Below are 8,531 nucleotides of genomic sequence, written 5' to 3' on the forward strand. Positions count from 1 at the left end.
TAACCTCGCCTGCCTAGTGGTGTATGCTGTTCGCGCCAGATACAACAACCTGCTCGCATTTTCTATCGCCGCTGGAAGTGAAATACGTGAGCCTCCATAGTATGAAGATGTTTGCTGGGACTGAAGGTGGAACTTGCATTTTTGGGGGTTCCATATATCCCATAGAATCTTTTTTTAAGGAGGAAAGTCCCCCGGCCTCTGCATCAGAATGATGGATGCGGCTATTTTATTAAAAAAGTAGCAAACCAAGGTCCATAGTGCAGTACAACTTGCAGAAGGAGCAAAAAAAAGTACAAAAAAAATAAACAGAGCCATAACCGGCAATGAAACGTGACTAGACGACTAAACATCTCTCCTATTAGTGGACCGCCTTCCAAATCGGTTGTAAATAGTTCGTGCTACCTTCTCCCGCCGGTTGCACCCAGTAACCAAAAGCTCCCTGGAGTCCGTAGGAGTGAGTAACGATCACGCACGGATCCAAGCGGATGCTCTGTAGATAACCTGCAAGAAATTTAGAAGATTTTTTCTGTTAAAGATCATATTATTTCTGCAATTCCATATAGCCCAGAAAAGTGTGCATATTCCTATCCGAATACGTCCTGCAGTCACTGGTTCCACTCCGGTAAATATCCCATAGAATCTGGAGAAATGTATCCACTTCTCAATTGTCAATGACTGTGGGGATGTGAATTAGTCAAATGGAGAAGAACTTAATATTTATAGAAGTAGGATATAAAACTATGGCTATAAATTCACGAGATGTCATATAACTATGAGGAACACATCAAAGTTTGTCATGCAGAAGGACGGTCATAGACGTAGAACAATCATAAATAGTTAACATCTATGTTCAACCGATCAGTGAGTGCATGGCATACATGAAAAGTAAAGAGCAAGCTTCAGTTTCAGGCTTTAACCACTTGGTCACAAATTTCAGGAAAAGTAAAGACGACAGGCCAGCGGTCATGAGATGAATTGTGCCTGCTAGTTCAGAAACATCAATACACCTAAACAGAGGAACTTACTTCCTAAGCCGGTGATGCTACTTTACCGGTGCCACTGGCCCACACTGGTTCGTGTGCGAAGACCGCGTTGGTCCAGTCCTTGATCTTGTCTGCAAATAAAACGATCTTCTCAGCCTATACCTTTCAGGTGACAAGATATTCTATACAAAGTCTGCATGCATTGGTCACCCAAAACAGGAATGGAAACCACCTCCACCGTCGATGAGGATGAAACCACCTCCACGCACCCACAATGTCACTCTAGTTGTTTCTCTATTAAAATGTGAACCGTCCAAAGATAACTTTTATTAAATCTTGCAGTGCAAATAGCAAAAGAGATGAACATCATTGCATCAGTAAACATAAGAGACGCATGTCAGTGCATTAGTACCCAAACTAAAATTAAAACTGCACTTGTTACATGCTGCACTGTTTTATGTGAAAAGAGAAACATGATATTATCTTCAAGCCACTTCCTTTCGATTCCACATGCCACTTCCTTCTAAGGTATAAACTGTACTAAAAGGAATAGATAGAACAATGTACATATATGATTGTGCATAATATCGGGGATACAAAATGAAATCCCACTGTCTCATGTTTTGCATGTAAATACATTGCCTGCACTAAAACGAAGATAGAACAATGTACATACATGAATGGTGTCGGTGGTTGTGCTGGTGGTTCCACTTTGCCACCAGATGACTCATCGAGACCAACGACAAGTCCAGTAGTAGAAGTAGAATAAGGGACACGAATGTCACAGACAATAAGGCTGCAATTGGTTTTGCCATGATGACTACCCCGTACCATATCCCCTTTCTCTTGCAGAATGCCACTAACAGAACAATACCCTTGATTTTAAGTTCCCAAATTGGATTGAACACTATGAGTAAACTGGTGAGAGAGAATCCCATGGCAGTCACAGGAGCAACTGATGCTAACATCATATAGTTACCAGGTGCATAGGCAATTATGAAGCATGCTAACACCTTTCAAAAGTGCACTTCCTGCTCTGAAGGAATAGTGTGGGATCTCCAGAAAAGATGAGAGAAATTGTACCCATGGTTGAGAAAGCAAAGGCAATTGTGTACAGACGGAATAATCAGAGTGCTGATTGCTGGAGAGCAGAAAAATAACACTGATTAAAGTCAGAGGAGGCTAAAACAAAACATGGTAAATTAATTGAGTAGAGAGGAGAAATTTGACCTTGAATTCGTACAGGGCGGCAAGTGCATATTGCAGCATATATAGTATAGCCCTTTCTCGAGAGGCCGGACCAAGCATCCATGGACGAATGAAACTACTTTTGTTGCCTTTTCTACATCAGAGCATTGGATGGATTCTTCTCGAAGAAAAAGGAGATCACAATGTTGTGACCTGAACTCAGCAACATTGGAGTAGGAGCCGAGTAGATGGCGCACTGAAACTACAACCAAACCCCCAACAGGAGTCGTGTAAAAAATAATCAGAAGTTATATTACTGAAAAAGTAAAACATGTGTTTTCTTGTTTTGATCTTACACTGAATATCATAATATAACAACACAATTATTTTACTTTCTCAACAGAATCATCTTTGATAAAAGTGTTTATGCTTAAAGATCAATCTAACTACCCTTATAGCCCGCCCATGTGTCGCTGCATATTAAAAAACTGCAACTTTGCTATGTCAAGCTCGAGGCACCATCCTGCTTGACAACGCTTAGCCCAGAACTCACTACGCAGCCTCCACAGTCCACACTGAACCTCAGCAAGGCAACTAAGGATTATCCATGAGAGGTTCTAGACCGTTTCCTATGAATGAGTCTCTCTAGCCAATGGTAACATATACACCTAACTATCCAGAACAAAGCAACTAATTTTATGAATCTGTATGATGCCACTCAGCCATGCTCTAGTCTGTACCAAGCTATCTATACGAAAACTTGCAATCACACAAGATAGCAAACCAATCATCTGCGGAACTTGAACCCATGAACCACGAGGAAGAGAATTCATTGCGGGGGCGTCGAAACCTCGAGGGAATCGGTGAGGCGCATGAGCAGGAACCCATAATGGACGCGAATTCGAAGAATGTTCTGGAGGCAGGATCCGTGCTCACCTTGGGCGCGGCGGTGGATGAGGAATCCTGGACGATTTGGTCGATGAGGAGGAGATGGACGAGCATCTCGTCGTCGCTGAACCACGCTGTCCCTCAAGCAGAAGCGCGCGCCAGCTCGACACAGTGCCAGCGCCGTTGGGGGTCAGCCTAGATCTGCGGGGCCGTCACCACCGACACGCCGACGGGGACGTGCCGCTCCCGCCCGGCCCTGCAGACCGCCGGCTCGGAGGATCGATCCGGTGAGGGGCGAATCCACACAGGAGAGAAGGTGAGGGGATTGAGAGAGGGTTGGGGCCAGTGGTGATGGGGAGAGGGCGCACCACGGCAAGGGGGCGCGGGGACGGCGCCGCCGACGGCGGCAGCTCTCCCTCGCGTGAAGAGGAGAGGGAGCCTATTGGGGAGCGTTGGGCTTTTATACCTTGTGGAGAAATTCCGAAAATGCCCTCGGCGGGGTATAGTAATTACGGCGGTGGCACGAGATCTTTCACAGCGGGGTGAAACTGTTCATTGCTACAGGAGCTCCTGTTCAATCCGACGGCCAAGGTCTTTCCTGAGGGGCATCGAACGGCCGAGATTGCATCAAGCAAAACGATCCAACGGCTGGGAACTCCAAATCGCTGAGGAGGATGGAGGTTCACTGCCATCCTTATTTCTCGATTTCTCGATGCCGACTGGGTCTGTTTGGCCTCGACCACCACAACGTTTGTGTTGGCCTTCTTCGTAGCTCCATGCTGGGCGATCGAGCAACTCTGCTAATGAAAGTGGCGGAAGGGGAGCTGATTTGGTTGTGACAAGATATTTCCATGTGCGAATTAGGTACACATCATACTATTGTGTGTAGATGGTTGTGGATGTGCAGCCGTCGTGAAACTGACACAGTGTTTGAGTCAAAGTTCCACCCATAGAAGAATAAAAAATTGAAAATTCTAATTCCGGGTCATCCTCGTTTGAATGGAAGCATGGTTGCATAACTGAGTTCATATCATTTGTATGGACGATAGCCTTTTTACGTGTATCTGATTTCCAATACTTTGTGAAGCTGTAGCAGTCAAACCTCCATTGGGATCCTTGATGTGGGTGAATCCTTTCATTGCCCCAGTTGCAGACAGTTACAGTTTAATATTACATCGTTGGCCTAAAGTATTTGCAAACCATCCTAGTATGGGATGCAAGTTCAATGCATTCAGATATACGAATCAAACTATTGGTTTGACAATAAATTTGACACACGTACAAATTAATTAAGGCTCAACTTGTGATGGCTGAATTTTTGTGTTAATGTTTTATAATCTGCCATAAAAATCAAATGTCACTTTGGAACGCACGGTAAGCACTTTATCTTATATAGTTCGCAAATCACAATTTAAAGTTTCAAAAATATGCTAAAAGAAATTTCACCTGGCAATATGATGCACATATATTACACGTATGTAAGGTTTGATGATGAAATAAGGAAAAATGAGCTACAAAATAAGGTAACTGCGTGTTTTTTTTACCAGTGAACCGGTTTGGACGTAATTGTATCACTTAATAAACCAGATTATGGACTTAACTGTGCATCTCAATAAACGAATTCATAGAGTAATGGGGGCATTTTACTCCGCGATATTCGCACTCGTCTAGCACGCCGCCATCCACCAAATTAGCATCTTTGTGCCTCTCCTCCGGCTGCTGTTGTTGTCGTCCCGTCGTCTCCGGCCTCTGGCCTCCCGCCTCCCGCAGCCTCTTGCTGCTCCTCATGCCGCACGTGCATATGCGACCGCATCTCATCTCGCTCCGCCACCGCCACCGCCACCGCCAGCTCCGCCAACCGTAAGTCACTGGCCTTCGGTCGCACGGTTGTCAGGAACCAATAGACTAGCAGGGAATCGATAAGTCCTTCTCAAATTTTTCTTTTTCACTACAAATTTCGTCTGAATCCGATTTTCTTTTAGTTTTTTCCATTGGCTACATTCTGAATCTCGACATCTCCCCCTTTTTTTTTACTGCGTATTAGAGTGATGCATGCAGCCAATTAATTAGCCCACATCCCCTGACTGCTGCATTAGAGTGATGCATGCAGCCAATTTATTAAAACAAAGTACGGAAATAAGACCTCAGTTCTGGTACTGGCTCACAAAAAGAGCCTAGAAATAACAAACGGTAAAAAAAGATGCCACAACCGGCAAAAAATATAGGCTACGATGACTAACCACCTAGCCTATTATTAACTCGCCATCCAAATCGGTTGAAGATAACCCGTGCTACCGTCTCCCACCGTTGCACCAAATAACCAAAAGCTCCCTGGAGTCCGCATGAGTGAGTAACGACCACGTACAGATCCAAGCAGTTGGTTTTGTAGATCACCTAGTTGCAGAATTTAACTAATTGATGTGGATCACACTAACTGAGAATAAACAAGCAAGGAATGGGGAAGGCGACTTTTTCTCATTGGTGGGAGAAGGCGACTTTGTACAGATCTGTAAGAATCCGTATGTGAAATCACCACAAATATATTATTTGACCCGCCATCAGCTACTAATGTGGGATAGCAGTGTCGTTGGGTCGTTGCTCATTACCGAACATGAGACTGAGACCATATATGGTTCAATCAGTATGTTAATTTCTATCTTCAACACAATACCAACATATGCTCTTTGATTTTGGAATTTATCTCATGCATATGTATGTGCTCGTCTGCCAATCAGTTGAGCATAAATGTTATATGATTGTTCTAGCTATATGACTGCCCTTCTACATGACAAAGTTTGTTAAGTTCATGGTTCTATGACTGACATGCATATATAGCTATAATATTTATCTTAGTACCATATAAATACTAAACGCCTCTCATCTTGCCGTTATAGAGACATAAAGTATGAGACATTGGAGTATACCAAAAGATAGAATCTTTGAGGTTTTGGTTGCCTACTGCATATGAAAATCTCCTTTTCACACTATTCATTGTCTCTGCACTTTGTTGCTTGCATGGAAATTTTATTTGGACAGTGTTCTGACTGGCACTTGATGAAGATCTCGACAAGGCTTGATGCCAATGCCAAGATTGTGCTGCCATCTAGACCAAATGGAAGCATTTCGCCATGTTCCAGCTATCGTTTTATCATGTACAGATCCCCATTGACTATGGCTGAGCGTCGGCGAGCACATTCGGTTGTGCAAACATACAATGAAAAGGAATTGAGTGGTCCATGTCATATGTATAACGTGTTAGAACACGGCGACACGTAAATTTGGTGGAAAACACAGTACTGCACTGTTAAGACAAAAGGTATACCAATACTTGGTACTCCCTCCATTCCCTTAAACAAGGCCACTTTGTTTTTTGTGTCAAACTTTAACTTATATTTTTAGTCAACAAAATATAGGTTATATGTAATAAAAAATATCATCAAAGTTCTTTGGAATGTGCATCCAGTGGCAATACCTTTTTGGCATATAACTCACTTTTTGTTGGTAAAATTAATGGTCAAAGTTGGACATAAAAATATCAAGTGGCTTCGTATAAGGGAATGAAGGGAGTAACATAAGTGTACTTTATTTGAGTTTTGAAGAGTACACATATCACCATATATACTTTTGTATGCACACTTACGTCTACATGCACAAGTCATATTTAAGGCTGTACGAATGTTACTACTATTCATGAGGAACAGTAGCTGTTCATGATACTGCATTTGCGATTCTCTAGGCGATCAATGTGAACAAAACCTAGGAAAAAGACAAATATGTACCACACCAGGAGTACTAAAATAAAAGGCGCAGATAACCTGGACCAAAATCAAAGGAAACTTTGGGCAGATCAGTTTAGTTTCGGCAACAAAAAAAAAACTAGAGAATTAGTCTTTCTCAGGACATACACAGGAAAAAACAGAGATAAAGCATGACTTACAACTGAAAGTGTTCATGTTCAGCAAAGAATGCATTCTCTAACACATAACAGACGATTTTCTCACACGATAACGATACATAACAAAAACTCAAAAACTCTTCCCATCTGAGTCATCCAATTCATCAAAACACTTCCCGTGCAATGATTCGTCAGACCTCAATTTCTAAAATGTCTAGTACATAGTAGAATTATGGGTATATTGTAGTGTGGCCCGAATTAAAATGTGCTTCAATGTGTCACCGTGTCACTATAAATACCAAGCTCCACTCAAGATTTGACCCATTCTCAACATGGCACTGTCTTTGAGAGTTATGAAGTGGATGCACTTTTTCTCCACATACTATATATGTCAAGTATAAGATATTGGAGTATAACAAAATACTGCTTATGCTGCAAAATTACGTGCTAGGCTAGTCCAGCGACATGGACATGTCAGGCTAGCCACAACGTACCAAAATCATGCTTGAGCACCAGCAAATAACATGCTACACTTTCAGATCTGATTGCTAGTGGCTTCTTCAGCATCTGAATGCTGGTTGTCCTCTAAAGAACAAAAGGCGAGCACTTCAACTAATGTGCAGAGGTCTTCGCTTGAGAGAATCTATACTGATGCACAAAGGAAAGGTGTACAATTCTGATGTCTAGCAATGCCATCATAATATTCCTAAGTGTAACAAAATCACTTGTGTTTTTCTACAATGTTGTCAAAAATAAATATTTGCATAGGTAGACTGTATGGAGAAATTCCCTATCATTTCAATAAGGAGGAAATATATTTGAACTTATTGTGGATGAGCTCATTCAAACTGTAGCGCCATACACTGCAAAATTTCCTTGGACTAATTTCTTGCTTTTCCTTGGACACACAAAACAATGTGACTAATAAGGTATTTGTCCCATTTGTGGTACATGTTGAAACTACAATTTTTTGTTAGTTACTTCATGAGTAGTAAATGGGGCAATGAGTTTTTATTTTCTTCTAAAAGCAGCATATACATTTCTGCCAAAATCATGTAGTAACTGACTACTTCTAATTACTACTCCTCAGTAAAGAAATATAAGAGCGTTATATTTCTTTAGGAGGATGTAGTAATGATGCACGTGCAACACCCTTCCAGTTCGATAGTATCCTGAGGAGCTTTATCCCAGCATATCTCACTCCCGCAACTCTCCATTGTCGATGTACAGATGTTGCCTAAAGATTGATCATTTCGGAAACTGAGCGATCTCGTGGGGAAGGGCGTTTTCACTCTAGGGTCCAAATGCACCCTACATCCTGCTGGAGGTCCAATTGATCTATGGGATATATGCCAGCATTTATTCAATGTGATATATGGAAGTGTTGGATCTGGAATACAGGGGATGCAGGCTCACATACGTGGCTTACAAAGAGCGGCACTGAGGACGGAAACGATCGAATGGCATCGCTGGTTAGTCATAAAGGTGGGTCGATGCTACATGTGGTAACTGCGTCGACTACACCTGGGTAAAGCATCGACCTGCAGCTCCACCTGGCGAAAGTCGTGTGAAACCAC

General features: G+C 42.4%; 1 long non-coding RNA gene across 1 annotated transcript; it reads right to left on the minus strand.

Moving 5' to 3' along the window:
* Positions 1 to 224: 224 nt before the first annotated feature.
* LOC119367095 lies at positions 225 to 3,260 on the minus strand. Its single transcript, XR_005176192.1, has 6 exons — positions 3,108 to 3,260; positions 2,214 to 2,433; positions 1,660 to 2,124; positions 1,216 to 1,277; positions 1,026 to 1,114; positions 225 to 501 (listed from the first exon to the last, which is right to left on the minus strand). It is a non-coding gene; the product is annotated as an uncharacterized LOC119367095 (long non-coding RNA).
* Positions 3,261 to 8,531: the final 5,271 nt, after the last annotated feature.

The sequence above is a fragment of the Triticum dicoccoides genome, chromosome 2B (genome assembly GCF_002162155.2).
Source record: "Triticum dicoccoides isolate Atlit2015 ecotype Zavitan chromosome 2B, WEW_v2.0, whole genome shotgun sequence".
Taxonomy (NCBI): domain Eukaryota; kingdom Viridiplantae; phylum Streptophyta; class Magnoliopsida; order Poales; family Poaceae; genus Triticum; species Triticum dicoccoides.